The 16,611-nt window shown below is 45.2% G+C and overlaps 1 long non-coding RNA gene across 2 annotated transcripts in view; it reads right to left on the reverse strand.

The window, feature by feature from the left end:
- Positions 1-3,871: 3,871 nt before the first annotated feature.
- The window catches only part of LOC139048430 (uncharacterized), a 42,703-nt gene continuing 29,963 nt past the window's right edge, over positions 3,872-16,611 (reverse strand). The window contains exons 2-3 of one of the 2 annotated variants that reach the window (XR_011507697.1): positions 7,157-7,254; positions 3,872-4,145 (exon numbers count right to left, since the gene is read on the reverse strand). This is a non-coding gene — a long non-coding RNA (uncharacterized lncRNA). Of the gene's footprint in view, positions 4,146-6,965; positions 7,075-7,156; positions 7,255-16,611 lie in introns of those variants that run through there. The other variant, XR_011507698.1, reaches the window with a different exon arrangement.

Consider the following 16,611-nt stretch of genomic DNA (forward strand, 5'->3'; position numbering starts at 1 on the left):
CACAGCCTGATGTGGCTTAGTGCCTAGAAATCAAGCTTTGACCACTGAACACCTAGCCGCACTGTGCTTACCCACAGTTGTTGACTAGGGGGTAGGGCGCCCGGCTGCAATGCTAGAGGTGCGTCGTTCGATCATTACCGCCCGACACCCACCGGTCTGTAAAGCGAGTACAAGCAGCCCCACCCCCAGCCAAACGTCTGGGCTTTCAAGGGTGCGTTGCTTAATAGACATTTGTTCGGGCCGCTTTACTTGCTGTGTACGAACCAAGACAACTGAGCACAAGAAGCGTCGCGTCGAGCACTAATGCTCACGATCGAGACTCCCATAGGGGCATACATGACTTGAAGCGCAAAAAAACACGAGCACAGAGCAAAGGAAGACCAGGCAGAACGAATCTGGTCTTCGCTTCCTCTGGCCCCGTGTTTCTTTTTCTTTTCTTTTTGCGCTTCAAGTCAAGCATGCATTATCACAAGCTCGCTAAAGTTTCAGCTCTTATACGCATAACTTAGAAGGGTGTTTCATTGAAGCTTGTGAAATTATTAAGGCGAAAGCCTTATATGTCCTATCCGTCAGTCGACCTTGAAAGAAAACGTGTCGACGACGCGGAAGGTAGAAAGAAGCTACGAACGCTCGACCTTAGGTGGGAGTCGTACTCACGACCTTTGGTGTTAATGAAGGCTACGAACACTTGCCGTTTGGTTATAAGGAAGGTGAATTTTCGCACAGTTAATGAAGATATAATTAAAGCACTCGATCCCACGACCACTGGTGGTAGTCGAAACCAAGACCTTCGGTGGTAATTAAGACGAAGTTAACTAAGACACAGTTAATTAGGGCATGGTTGATTAAGGCACTCGAACCCGCGAGCTTGGGTGGGAGTCGAACCCTCGACCTTTGGATTTAAGATGGATGACTAAGCGAATCAAGGAGTATTTGAGCGTCATTTGTCCATCTTTGATGCGTAGGCACTTGCGCTTTTGCCTTCAACTCGTCTAAGAATAATATAGGACCCCCTGTGAATCTTTTTCTTAAACGTACTGGTGCGAACTTTTGGGATACACCTTTCATTTTTCCTGTAATATTCATAGCGCACCGGAAGAATAACAAGCGGCTGCTGTTCAGTTTTAACAGTAAAACACACAATACGCAGTTTTTCATCTTTACACTCTGAATCAAAGGTTTCCGTAAAAATGACATCGTTGTGTTACATAGTCTCGCATGTATTTTTGCAAGTGCGCAGATTTCACGGATCACCCCAATTTCATAATGCGGTGTTAAGTGATGTGATTGTTATAGCCACCAATTAGCAGTCAATTTTGCTAGATTTCGCATGATAAACGGAAAACTTGTGGGGCGTTACATTTAACGTTTCCCTGTTAAAAAAAAAAGAGACAGAATACTCTGCCTGGCGTTCTTTTATTTTTTTTAAGGGGTGTACTCACATATCTTCGACTATTCTCATTCATTTGCGTTAAATGAAAGTCTTAGAGCTCTAAAGCCTAGAAAAAAATGATGGCACGCCTGAGAGCACTGCGAATAATTTATTATAATAGCATTATCTACAGCCAGTTCCGGTTTCGTTTCCCAGAAGAATACGGTGAAGTCACGACACGGTACTTGGTCCCGTGAGAGCAGAACAGCGTGACGTTTCGACAATCACTCCGGCTCGCTGGGCCGTCCGCTGTGCTGCAACATCGACCCTCACAATGAGTACGAGCGCATGAGGCGACCGAGCGAGCCTGGAGCGAGTGTCAAAACATTGCAGTGTCCTGCTCTCTCATGCTGTGTCGTGACGTCACACTAGAATCCTCCTACAAGCTAAAGCGAAACTGGCTCTAGAAAAGCTGCTATTTAAAATTCTTAAAGGCGCTCTGAGGGATGCCATTATTTTTTTTGCTAGGGTTCAGAGGTCTAGCGCGTTTGACGTGATAAATGTATAGTGGAAAAATCATGTCGGTATACTTTGAAGGAAATTTCTCTACCCAAATATTTTCAGCTGCATGAAGTGACATTTCTTTCACACTGAAATATTTCCTAAATTGTGCATAAGGAAGCTCTATAAAAGTGTCTGTTATTCCCCTCGCCGCGTAAGAAATGGCGGTCCACTAAAACTGTGTCAGAATCCAGAACATGTATGTACAAGTCAAACTTCTCACGCAATAATACGGCAGACGAGCCTAACGTGCCTACATGCACATTCAAAAATCGGAAGTAACTAGCTTCACTGTGCACGCCAGTGCACATGAACTCTGAATTTCGGAACGCGCCATTTGAGGCACTGAACCCCAAGGAGCGATAAGAAAGGCAAAATGTGTACTGTAATTCGTCACCCTAACTTGTCAAGCACTATACGACTAGGTATGTTATTTCTGACGAACCGGAAAAAGAAGTACGAACTGGCTTGAAGTGAACAGCCTGGTTGGTTTGCCGTTGAATAGGACGGTTCAAAAAAGGGGCAATCCTCACAAGGCGCAATATACTTGTAAGCACGGACGCATATGAGTCTGCAAACATTCGAAAGGTTCGAACAATGAATCAAATACTGTCCACCTCGATTTGGTCCTCGCATCGAATAGGCCCTATTATAAAATGCGAATATGTTTTAATAGCTTTCGCATGCTTCACATTGTCAAGTGTGCCCAATCGAGCAAACAACTGAAACAAAAATGGCATCAATTTCATCGCGCCTAAATAACTACGAGATACTTAGACTAGGCTGCCTCGCTCGGGGAGTGGATTTTCTGGGTAAGCCGCGATCGTCGGCGCTCGTATTTTGCTGAGACATGGTGTTCGGCTTTGGGTACTCCTTGGTAGTAATCATCAGTGCTGCAGGTGCGTATTCTCTTTAATATAAATTCGAAAATGACTGACAGCCATATTGCCTACAAGGATAGTGGCACCATTTTCCACGAACGTTCCAACTTGACAGATTTTGTTTTCTTCGCACTGTCATTGCTACAATCTATGGGTATTTATGGTTCGGCCTAAAATGTACGATTCACGGACGCTAACGGGCCCACAAGCGTGTCTTTTAAAAACCACGTAGGCACCAAATAGCCCCGAGTATATGAACAACCTCGTTATGGTTCCTAATGGTTCCTCTTAAAAAACATATCTTATGATATGAACCTGAATGCTGACACAGACCGCTTCAAAGTACTTTCGATGCCGAATTTCAATGATCTTTTAATGCAAACGGTTATTTTGAAACACTTCTGGTGCAGTCAATTCCTAGTTCCATACACAGCTTCCCGATGCTTAAGGCCCAGGGACCCCTTTTGGAGGCCACGTTGTTCCACAAGGTACGGCACTAGAGCTCGGGCCCATTATGTGCCCACCTACTTCAATAAATTACCGCACAGTACATTTTGTGCAAAAACGAAATATAAGTTAAAGAGACTGCTAAGGCGTGTCTGTTCGTAAAGGCGTACTTGTTCCTTTTTTTACCGTTACTGTTTGTGTTTTGTACATGTGGTTGTGCCATTCCTTTGCACCATGATGGTCAGTCTGGTATATGGTTATGCATCCTCTCACGGTAATTTTTTCACACGCATTGCTGTACTTCTGTGTTTCATTATGCTCAATGAAATTTCTTTTCATAGACACTGTATACATTCTCATAACCTTTTTTTGTGTTGTATACTTGATTTCGCTGCTTACAACTAGTATATCAATGTACCGTGTATGGTTTTGCTGCCTGCCAGGCACTGCCACTCAAGCCTTCAAAGGCTTTGGCAGGCCTGTATGAATGTACTGATTTGATTATTTGCAATAAAAGTATTATTATTATTATTATTAATGCAACGCTTGCGCTTTCCATAAAACGTGCTTCATAATGCGGGGTGTTATAACTTATTCGAAAATGAGTAGATTCGTTTTTGCACTATTTTATTCGCATTGGATTCACACTCAAACATTTTTATTCGCACATCCTTAATGAAAGAAAAAAACATTGGCTCTGTAACAAAACAAACAGGTTCAGCAATTTCTACAATACCATGAAAAACAGATAAACACACATTCCAGTCGTATTCCACTGACCCCTGCATCAAGGCGAGGTCTTTTTTTTTTGTTACTACGATAACGTCCTTTCCTTTCCCTTTTCTGCCGCGGTAAGGATTTATGCCAAAGCTCGCCCTGAAATTCTGAAATGAAAAAAATGGAAGAAATTAATTCTTCGATACCTCGACTTTGAGACATATGGAAGTCTTAGACATATTTCCATGGCTCTTATAGAACAACATAAGCTTAAATCAAAATGTTCTGTTCACTATTCTAAATGCATGGATTCAAGCGTTATCAAGCAAGTGTTAGAAATTAAGGCAGAAACCCCCATAAAACTCAACGAGGCCGTCATGTTTACCATAGCCGGTAAAACTAACTTCTGCTTTGCAATGATTGCAAACTAGAATGCAATCGCTGTGGAGCCTCCGAAACCCCCGCCTTCTGCTGCTAAGTGTGGCATTGCAGGTTTGACCTTAGGCCACGGAGAGATATTTAAAAGAAATGTAGACAAAGAAAATGATGAACAACCGGGCAAGGGATCAAGAATTCAACATCGCCAGTCGGCCTCTAGCCTGTGAAGGAGTACGTTTACCTAGGTCAACTGATCACAGGGAACCCTGACCATGAGAAGAAAATTCAGAGAAGAATAAAAATGGGTTGGATCGTATACGGCAGACATCGTCAGCTCCTGACTGGAAGCTTAACGTTATCATTGAAAAGAAAGGTATACAATCAGTGCATTTTACTGGTGCTGACATATGGGGCAGAGACTTGCAGACTGACAAAGAAACTTGAGAACAAACTGAGTACTGCGCAAAGAGTGATGGAACGAAGAATGCTAGACATAACTTTAAGAGACAGAAAGAGAGCGGTTTGGATCAGAGAGCAAATGGGTGTAGACGATATTCAAATAGACGTTAAGAGAAAAAAGTTGCGCTGGCTCCAGCAAATGCTGTCCCGACTTTGTCTCAGCTAGACGTGTGTATTGGCTGGTAAGGTGGGCTTCCATGAGCTCCTGAAAGGTGTTCACTACTCCTTAAGTGAGAAGTCTCGCGTTCGAAGTTGCGACAGGGAGGTCGAGGGCCCTCTTCATCACTTTGCGGACGATAACCTCGAGTTTGGCTTCATCATGTTTCCGCAGATGCAGGTAGGGGACTGAATATAGAATTCGGCTGGTTACGAAAACATGAGCTAGCCGCATAGCGTTCCTGCTTCGTAATCCCCCTATTTTGTTGGAGACACGCCGGACCATTCGGCCTGCTTAATTGCTCCCCAACCTTGCAGAGCTTTTGTAGTGTTGTGTCGACTCGTCTTTGATTGTGAATAAAGAGTCCGAGAATTCGGAGCTCCTTGGCACCGTGTATGGGATCACTAGCCAAAGAGAGACGTATTTGTGTAATGTCCTTAGGTGATGGTCTAAGGTGCACAAATATTGACTTGTTTGGTGCACACTGGAGTCCACAGCGCTCTGCGTAGCCATCCACTACGTGGGAGGCTGCTTGAAGATTTTCCTCCATATGCCCTATGTTTCCCGCTGTGGCCCAGATGGTGATATCGTCGGCGTACAGCGCCTACCGCACGCCTTCAATACCGTTTAGCTGGGCCGGAAGATGCGCCATTCCAAGGTTAAATAACAGCGGGGAAAGCACAGCGCCTTGTGGCGTCCCCCTATGTACCCATTTCGTAAGGTCCATATTCAGTGTCTTGGATTCTGACGAATGCGGCTCGATCCGTCAAGAAATCCTTGATATACTTGAGTGTGTTTATGCCACAGTGGGTCTCACGGAGGTGTGCTAAGATAGTGCTGTGTTTAACGTTGTCGAAAGCTCCCTTAAGATCTAAGGCCAGGACAACTTTGTCGTTGTGAGGGTGCTCCGTTGGCTGTAGTATGTCATGATTGAGCTGTAATAATATGTCTTGTGCCGACTTGCGTCGGCGGAAGCCGAACATGGTGTCTGCAAAAATGTTACGCTGTTCCAAATATTCTGAGAGCCTATCTCGCACCATCGTCTCCTTTTGTTTGCCCACACATGATGTGAGTGCGATAGGTCTCAGCTTGTCCGTATTAATTTCCTTTCCTGCTTTAGGAATGAAAGTAACCAGGGATGTTTTCCAATCGAGGGGAATGGGAGTCTCCCTTTTCCATATGGCATTAATGTAGTCAAGAAGGGCTTCATACGCTCTATCCGGGACTTTGGCCAGCAGTTTCACTATGACCTTGTCCCAACCGGGCACAGTGTCTCTCTTCATTTTGGCTAAGGGTGTCTTGAGGTCGTAGAGTTGGAATAGCTGGTACATCTCTGGATTATCTCTGCCTGCATAGAGATATTCCTGACCTCGAGGGTTCTGTTTGGTGCAGAGATACTTGTCCCTTGAGGTCTCTGCCAGCTTTGTTGTTGTACTCTGAAAATTGTGTAGAGCGCGTTGTAAATGTTTCCGTGTTTCTCCTAGCGATTTAGCGGGATCAATCAAGCTGCGGAAGAGCTACCATGTATTCTTCCCCGATATCTGTCGGGCTGCCGTGTTGCAGCGATCACCTGCGGCATCAGCTGCACTGCCTTTTCTTGAGGAATGTGTGTATGAAATATCCACACACATAGTAAACTATGTTTGACTCAAACACATATCAGCTGCTCATTCACTACTTTTAGAGAGACCTTCTGTAAAAGCAGCACTCGTGGAGCTAGGAGCCCCTTCAGTCGCTCTGTCAAGGTTAGTCAGCGGAAGTGCCTTAAGTTGAGTTAAAAGAACACCCTTACGGTTAAGGACAAACTGACAGAACTCTTTCGGCCAGCGTCGCCCGTGCTTGTTCAGGGGTTGCAGGTGCATCTGAACACGAAAAATTTCTATAAATTATTTGTTGAGGTAACTAGACGGCTCGGCGAATAACCGTGCTGGTGGATTCAGTCTTGACACAGTCCTCCGTATACTTGATATATCATCCAAATACTTCCGCGTTCCCCTTTTTTGTTCGTGGTGTAAAAGCCTTGCGAATTCGGTTCCGGCCCTTTCTTCCTGGTGTACATGGGGGCTCCTGTGATGAGGACTAAGATATGCTCGGTGCAGACTCTGCTGGGACAGAACAGTAACACATAAGATACAGCAGATACAAGAAGGTCAGCAATTAGCCGCACACCAATTCTGAACGCACCTTGAGCCATGGCTGGCTGGGTCGTGCTTACTGGATCGTGCTGACTACGTCGCATAGCTGGGTCAGCTGAATGGGTCGAGACGTGCTTGGCGCAGGCTCTGTTGGGACAGAATAGTAAAAGATAAGACGCAAGAACATAGGCAAATTGACTGTTTGTTCTAGGGTGCTTAAGCAGCATGTTACTTAAATAAATATTGCTACTGTCCATAACATTGATGTCCGCCTAACTACAGTGCATGTCAACAGGTTAAGTATTATTAGGATCACAAATTAGAACATCCGTGGGCTCATTTATAAACTATAATTGATCACACCACAAGTTCCACAAGCAGATGCATCAAAGACATGAAGCTGTTAGGATAGATGCACTTTTTCAGCGTAAGGTGTTGCGGGCTCATTGCAATTGCCGTTTCGGCTGGCGACGGTGCGTGCCGCCGCCTCCTGTGTCCATTGTCCGCCGCAGCTATCACCGCGAATGAGAAACAAAAAAAAATGTTTTTTCCGTGATCAAAACCGGGTTTGCTGGACGGGGGTCAGCTACTCTACCACTGAGCCATGCCAGCGCTTTCTTTTTTAAAGATGGTATTTATTACGATGAATGAAATCATGCATGTACAGGAACAATTTACAATAATATGAGCACTAGGTGGGCGCACGCAATCACAGGTCAACGAGAAGTACATACAAAGAAAACGTCACACAAAGCAACTTCCTCCGTCACAGCAAAAAGTTCAAAGAAGAAGTTAAATACCTAATCAAAAGTGGATACCAATGCAGCTGCCATTCTTACCGTAAATGTCCCTTAAGTGCGTAATCATTTCAGCAAATGCGATCTTGAGGAAATCATTTTTCGGCATTTCGGTCTCGCATTCGAGTTTTTCATAGGCTATGCAGGCAAGTCAGTAAAAATATATCGATTGCTATCTCATCACACGGAACAACAAGATATCGGATACTGAGAGAATCTGGATCAAATTTTTTTGTAATTTTTTCGGAGTGCATCCCAGAATAAAATGGCACCTTTACAATCAATAAAAAAATGTTCAATTGTTTCAAGCAGATTACAAAGGCGACAGTTAATTGAAACGAAAATATTCTTTTTCCGAAGCCATCCCCGTTTTAACTGGCAGGGTTCCAGTGTGTAATCTGTAAAAAGAAGTTTTTGTAGACACGGGAACTGGCATTTTGCGCACTCTTGCAAGTACATCCCGTCCTGGTGATCTGACGTACATTGATAGATAAAACGGCTGCGGGAACAACACCGATATGAAATCTTTCTAAATATATTTTTCGTGACACAGCGAATAAATTATTTTTTGAAGAACGAAGTCATGAGAACAATACAAAAATAAACCTCACGCATGCGCCCTCATAAAGGAGGTCTGGAAAGAAAATTCGAAGACACCACCAATTCTGGCAGAACATGAACCACGGTAATCTACAAGGCTCGTAATACCGGATGAGAGCTTTCTCGAAAAAAAAAAGAGAAAGCGCGAGAGTAACTGCCGCACATACAACTGCACCAACCCGAAGCCTCACTGGTGAAAAAAATTATCTCGTCTCATAGGTTCAAAACTGCAAGACCATATAAATGTTGAAAAAATCCTGTGAGAACGTTCAGCGTAAAGTCTTGCACAGTGAAGCAGCTGAAACACATAGAAAACTTTGGTTGCCAAAAATACGTTACAGGCTTCCGCTCTTCCAAATATCGAAAGACCGTACGGGGCGAATGCATTTGTATAGCGCTGGAGGCCTTCCAATACGGAGGCGCTGGGCGTGTGGCGGCTGCAGATTAACCACCGGACAGAAAGAATCGGAGGTGGGCGTGCTAAGGGCGATACTGCCGTGATTTCAATGCAGAGTTTCTGCTTTACCATCTGGTAAGCAGTTTGCTTGCATAAATTTCTCGCTTTTTAAAAGAGGTTGTTCAACACTTTTCATGAGTATCGCAACTTGAAGGAGGTCTGATTTGTTCCCGCGCTTACCCCCTCTTGCATTTACACATTTCCCTCGCAAACGTCCCACAAGTATTACTGGAATTGTACGCTTGGATGACATTTTAAGTTTGAAGCCCTTTTAATAGTAACGTTGTTATGACTTTCCCGTCATATGTATGAAAGGAGGAAATATAGGAGACGTGGCGTGAGTGGTTCTATAGCAGTTCAGTTGCCTACTGAAGAAGAAAAAATGCACTGAAAACAGTTTTCAACAATCAAACACAATTCATTTACGAAAGTAAGCACTAATTATTCACATTATAAGCTCTCAGCGAGCTTGTCTGGTTAAAATGTGGTTGTCCTACTGCAGGTTCGTACCTGCTACAGTCTTGCAAACATAACACTCAGCTAGTTTTTCAGGAGTGTTAAGCCATCGCAGATGAATGCGGAGAGGTGTGGATACAAATCGCTCAAGTTTTCCAATAGTATTTTGCATCATCAAGGATCGTGGGCAGTGTTGGCTGGCATGGAGGCTTTCATAAAATTGCTACTAAGGTATTAGGGTGAGAAGGAAACTTCCCTGAAATGTATGTATCAGGTATACAAATACTGGTGTCCCCAAGTATTTGTTCGCCCATAAAGAGCATGCTATTTTTGCAATGTGCAGACCAAGTTCATTTCATACTGCTATGCAGCAAAAGCTTCAGCAGGCTTATGCATTACAATACTAGGAAGAAGCATTTTCGTGCACAAGTACGTATATATCAGGTCTACGTGAAGTTTCATAGCTTGAAACACGGAATACCTTGCAGTGCATTCCACCTTGCCTCGAAAACGTTTTCTCTCGAGAAGGCTGACAACACAGTATACACATCAGCATATATGTCTTATCATGTACATCTAAAAAGAACCTAGCCTGAGCTTCGAAGCTTATGCAGCCTCAGTATCTAAAACACGAATTGATGGTGAAAAATGGAGGACCGCGCCTAAAAGCGGAAGCGACTCACAGAACTTGCCGAGGAAGTGGCAATGAGTGCATGCCATGGGATTGTAAAGAAGAACCCTTGCTGACAATATTGTGCAGTACTTTTGACCTAAAGATTCAATATTCAGTCAATGAAATAGAGTAAGCAAATATACGCTTCCATCGCGCAAACCCACGTGGAAGTTTTGTAAAAAGTCTTTATAACGAGCAATGCACTTTACGTATGCACATTCCATGAGCGAAGCTTAAGCAAGTGTAGTCTATGGAAAATAAAAGCTATAAATTTGCGCAAGAACCATGCACTGTATTCACGAATTGGCAGGAGATGCAAATAAACAAAACCGCACACGACACATGACTGCATCTTTTAGAAGACTTTGCACAATGCCAAAATAGAAAAATCCATCATATAAACGTTTACACGCGCCTGTAGTCGAATAGGCAACGCATTCCACTTCAGGAGCCGTCGTTCATCATGATGATTTCATTCAATTTGATCCGCTCAAAGTGGAGCTGTAATAAAGAAAAAAACGACGAGCAGTATGTTATTGAGAGGTGTGCCGGCAAACGAAATTGTAAGGCACTTGGCTCGCACACACTCGAGTCAACCAACAAACAAACCTCTCATGCTCACAAAGATATCATTACACGAACTCAAAAACGAAACGAGTTTACAAGCGCCCCAACACTTCAAGCTACAAAGAAAAAGAAGATCAGTTGACACACGTCTAGAACAAACCTATGCCGTTGCAACAAGTCAAACACGGCGATCACACCATACTGCTGCCTTATAATCACTACAAAAGGCACGCCAGCAAATACACACAGCTTCTCTGTGAAAATGAAAAGGATTACAAAGGGACATTATTCTTGACCAAATCATGATCCTTACCTCGCATATCTTCGTTTTGTCCGTTGGTGCACAGTTGTGACGTTTTACTTGCGCTGCCCATTTCTTTGTTCAACGTCACGCGGGAAACGAAATACCCGCTGCTCTTTCGCGCTCGATCCAGTGCACAAAGCGATACAACAGCCCTTCATGTTTCGTTAACAGGCACGAACATCACAAGGGACTACACAAAACGCGAGCTCTCGCATCACAACGCCGCAAAGAAAGCAAATCGAGCGTGCGCCCGTTCAGCACGACAGCCGGCGCGAAAGAACCAACATGGCGCTGAAAGGCTAGAGCTGCGGCGGCGGGCCGTTCAAAGGCTGTCCCCACCCTGAAAAGCGGCGCTGGCATCGAGGCACCCTACTTGGGAGTCTTCGCCAACGCCACCAACCACGAACGCTGGCGGCGGGTGTGGAACATCCCTTCTGGCACAGGCGTCACAAGTACGTGGTCTTTCTGTGTGAAGGCAACTGGTCAGAAAACCCACACATGCTACCTGAAGGCATCAACGTTGCCGGATTCGCGACGCGTTATCTAATGAACAAGAGGCAATGGAGTTAACTAAGGAGTCCGGGTTTTTCAATATACATATCATAAGTTCTTAAGATGAATGAAAAACTCGAGCCCCTTGGTTAACCCCCTTTCCTCTTATAAGTTCTTACGATAACTCGCGCCCCTCGGTTAACCCCCTTTCCTCCTTTCCGCGTGTGTATGACACAACAGGAATAACAAATGACCTTATCTGCCTTGCAAATCATTAGTTTTGTGGTAACAATGGTCTACCGTTAAGTGGATAACAGATAACAGCTCTCACGCGTCGTTCTATTCAACAGCGCTTGAGGGTGCTGATGCAACGCTACGAGTCTCCGTTTTTTCTACGCTTGACGCTACGTGCGAGTAGGCACACATACTTCAATTCATTTAATTATTCAGATACCTCACAGTTTCCCACCGGTGCATTGATTGAACAAGCATTTACTATTGCCGCTAGCGTCTCCGCCAGCGACCAGCCGGTTTATGTGCACAACCTAACCCGCGTGCCACTCGTGCGTACTGCAGCAGCTTAACAATCATGCGCCAACAAGACTTCTGCCGGAGACCGTCGCGGCAACGGTACAGAGCGTATATGGCTGTACACACACGCTACGGTGTGCGACCCATGTTGGCCCCATTGCTGTATATGGATGTTAAAATTACAATCCCTGTTCCTATCCAGTGAAGATACCGTTGGAGGAAATCGCTATAGGAGAGCAACACTTCACCGGCGATACCATGAAGCGTTGCTAAACAGTATAGTGGTCGCGATATACGACGCTCATAGACAGCCGCATATATACGAGCGGCGGAACGCACGTCAGCACGCAACGACCGCAGAGGTGCAACCTGTCTTTATTTCTCGCGTCTTGCGCAACGCTGGCGCAAGACGCGTTGCGGCGTCCACGGTGCTGGTGTCGCAATCGGGACCGCGCAGGTTTTACGCGGCCCATCGCTACGACGTGAAGTGAAGGTCTCTTCGGTACGCCCAAACACCTTGAAAGGGCCTTCGTACGGTGCCGTAAGAGATGGCCGGATGTCTTCGCGTCGCACAAAGACGTGACTTCATGAAGCAAGCAAGCAAATATGAAGACGGCCGGAGTGAGCTATCGCCTACTGGAGCACCGTCGTGGCTTAAACCAAATCCTTCTAGACGCCTGCCTGGAGCTTCGGGAAGACAGGCGAGGAAACACCAGGGGTGATGCCCTCATTGCTGTCGTCAAGGTAAGCACCTGCGTGCATCTCCTGCATGTGTCAGACGAAGACTTGCGCAGATCGAATCCTCTGGATCTTGTTGAACGTCTGCTGGCCGAGCATCGCTGCATTACAGCGACTGAATTCAATGCGAGCTCAAAGCATCGCCATACGTTGCTTTCAGTAGTAAAACGTAGTCGTTCTTTCAAAACCGTTGCCGTCTGCAGCAGATTCATCGGAGCTGACGACGCAGCTTTCATGTGCCAGGTGACCAAGCCTTTCTCGCATCTCGAGAGTCTTGCTTTCAAGGTTCATGATTTCAAGAAGGAATGGGGAAACAAGACAAGTGTGTTTCGGACATAACTTGATCTAGGCAGGCATCACCTGACGACTATCGACGTGGCAGAACTTTTGATGTCCGCTAGTGCAGCGAGTTCGCTCATCGATCCTCTCATAAGAAACAAAACTATCACTGAACTGCGCGTCGGACAAAGCGTGTTCGGCTACCGCGATGAAGCCTCCAACGCACTCTTCGCCAGCTACCTTGCGAAAGAAGACTCAGCCCTGCGAAAATAGACACTCATCAATGCGTTCTGCAAGATGATTTCTTTGGAGGAACTGAATGCGGACATCGTTGTGATGGCACCAGTATTGTAAGTATAGCTGACATTGTATTATGGCTTGACGCTAGAGCATTCAGACATTTCGCAACAGTCCTCTCGCAACTTTCGTTGTCAGCGAATGCCAGAAATACACGTTTTTACGGGTTGAGAACGGAAAGTCGGCTGTCTTAGCACAAAAGTAAAAACTGGTTCATCGAGAGGGGGTGGGGGGGGGGCAGTGGCGGCGCCCCAGTAGGGCAGCCACCTAAGTTTCAAGAGAGAGCAGGGAGCAATGACCTACCCGGCGAGGCACGGCGAAGTGACGGATGGTCGCTACATCTTAACCTTGTACGGTCCAAAGTATCGTATAACACCTTAGCGTTACAGTGAGATTTGTTTTTGACGGCAATGTCGTCCTTGGCGAGCTACCTCTTTTGCAGGCCCATCGCGAAAGTAATAGTGTAAATGCAAGTGCCACTGGAAATGCGATGATGATGACGGCTGTGGTTATTATGACAACGATGAAGATGATCGTGAATACTGACAAATGTTTGGCAGGCAATGCAACTTAGAGTTGACATTGATCAAATATTTTCGCTGCAGCGCCATTGTCAAAAACCCCGCAGTCCCTACACGCCTTCTTCAGCCCCAACTCGCCCAGGAAAATATCGTCTTCTATAAACTTCGAGAACAGGTTGAATCACCTGTTAAGGGATAAGAAAAGAGCAGATTGGGTGAGTGAACAAACGCGAGTTAATGACATCTTAGTTGAAATCAAGAAAAAGAAGTGGGCATGGGCAGGACATGTAATGAGGAGGGAAGATAGCCGATGGTCATTACGGGTTACGGAATGGATTGCAAGGGGCGGGAAGCATAGCAGGGGACGGCAGAAAGTTAGGTGGGCGTATGAGATTAAGAAGTTTGCAGGGACAGCATGGCCACATGGCCAGTACATGACCGGGGTAGTTGAAGTATGGGAGAGGCCTTTGCCCTGCAGTGGGCGTAACCAGGCTGATGATGATGATGATGATGACATTTGGATGAAATTTTAAGCTTGAAGCTCTTTTAATAATTTATGAAAGTAGAAAATTTAGGAGACGTGGCGGGATACCAGTTCAGGTGCCTACTGAAGAAGAAAAAATGCACCGAGAACAGTTCTCAACAATCAAACACAATTCATTTACGAAAGTAAGCACTAATTATTCACATTATAAGCTCTCAGCGAGCTTATCTGGTTAAATTGTGGTTGTGCTACTGCAGGCTCGTACCTGCTGCAGTCTTGCAAGCACAACACTTAGCTGGTTTTTCAGGAGTGTTAAGCCATCGCAGATAAATGAGGAGAGGTGTGGATACAAATCGCTCAAGTTTTCCAATAGTATTTTGCATAATCAAGGATCGTGGGCAGTGCTGGCTGACATGGAGGCTTTCATAAAATTGCTACTAAGGTATTAGGATGAGAAGGAAACTTCCCTAAAATGTATATATCAGGTATACAAATGGTGGTGTCCCCAAGTATTTGTCCGCCCATAAAGAGCATGTTATTTTTACAATGTACAGACCAAGTTCATTTCATACTGTTATGCAGGAAAAGCTTGAGCAGGCTTATTAGATTAGCATACCAGGAAGAAGCATTTTCGTGCACAAGTACGTATATATCAGGTCTACGTGAAGTGTCATAGCTTGAAGCACGGAATACCTTGCAGTGCATTCCGCCTTGCCTCGAAAACGTTTGCTCTCGAGAAGGCTGACAACACATAGTATACACATCAGCATATATGTCTTATCATGTACATCTAAAAAGAACCTAGCTTGAGCTTCGAAGCTTATGCAGCCTCAGTATCTAAAACACGAATTGATGGTAAAAATGGAGGACCGCGCCTGAAAGCGGAAGCTACACACAGAACTTGCCGAGGAACTGGCAATGAGTGCATGCCATGGGATTGTAAACAAGAACCCTTGCTGACAATATTTCGCAGCACTTTTGACCTTAAAATTCAATATTCAGTTAATGAAATAGAGTAAGCAAATATACGCTTCCATCGCGCAAACCCACGTGGAAGTTTTGTAAAAAAGTCTTTATAACGAGCAATGCACTTAACGTATGCACTTTCCATGAGCGAAGCTTAAGCGAGTGTAGTCGATGGAAAATAAAAGCTATAAATCTGCACAAGAACCATGTACTATATTCAAGAATTGGTAGGAGAAGCAAATAAACAAGAACGCACACGACACATGACTGCATCTTTTAGAAGACTTTGCACAATGCCAAAATATAAAAATCCATACTATAAACGTTTACAAGCGCCTGTAGTCGAATAGGCAACGCATTCCACTTGGGGAGCCGTCGTCCATCCTGACGATTTCATTCAAATTGATACGCTCAAAGTGGAGCTGTAATAAACAAAAAAATGACGAGCAGAATGTTATTGAGAGGCGTGCCGGCAAACGAAATTTTAAGGCACTTGGCTCGCACACACTCGAGTCAACCAACAAACAAACCTCTCATGCTCACAAAGATATCATTACACGAACTCAAAAACGAAACGAGTTTACAAGCGCCCCAACACTTCAAGCTACAAAGAAAAAGAAGATCAGTTGACACACGTCTAGAACAAACCTATGCCGTTGCAACAAGTCAAACACGGCGATCACACCATACTGCTGCCTTATAATCACTACAAAAGGCACGCCAGCAAATACACACAGCTTCTCTGTGAAAATGAAAAGGATTACAAAGGGACATTATTCTTGACAAAATCATGATCCTTATCTTACCTCGCATATCTTCGTTTTGTCCGTCGGTGCACAGTTGTGACGTTTTATTTGCGCTGCCCATTTCTTCGTTAAACGTCACGCGGGAAACGAAATACCCGCTGCTCTATCGCACTCGATCCAGTGCACAAAGCGATACAACAGCCCTTCATGTTTCGTTAACAGGCACGAACATCACAAGGGACTACACAAAACGCGAGCTCTCGCATCACAACGCCGCAAAGAAAGCAAATCGAGCATGCGCCCGTTCAGCACGACAGCCGGCGCGAAAGAACCAACATGGCGCTGAAAGGCTAGAGCTGCGGCGCCGGGCGGTTCAAAGGCTGTCCCCACCCTGAAAAGCGGCGCTGGCATCGAGGCACCCTACTTGGGAGTCTTCGCCAACGCCACCAACCACGAACGCTGGCGGCGGGTGTGGAACATCCCTTCTGCCGCAGGCGTCACAAGTACGTGGTCTTTCCGGGTGAAGGCAACTGGTCAGAAAACCCACACATGCTACCTGAAGGCATCAACGTTGCCGGATTCGCGACGCCTTATCT

Source organism: Dermacentor albipictus, chromosome 8, assembly GCF_038994185.2.
Source record: "Dermacentor albipictus isolate Rhodes 1998 colony chromosome 8, USDA_Dalb.pri_finalv2, whole genome shotgun sequence".
Lineage (NCBI taxonomy): Eukaryota > Metazoa > Arthropoda > Arachnida > Ixodida > Ixodidae > Dermacentor > Dermacentor albipictus.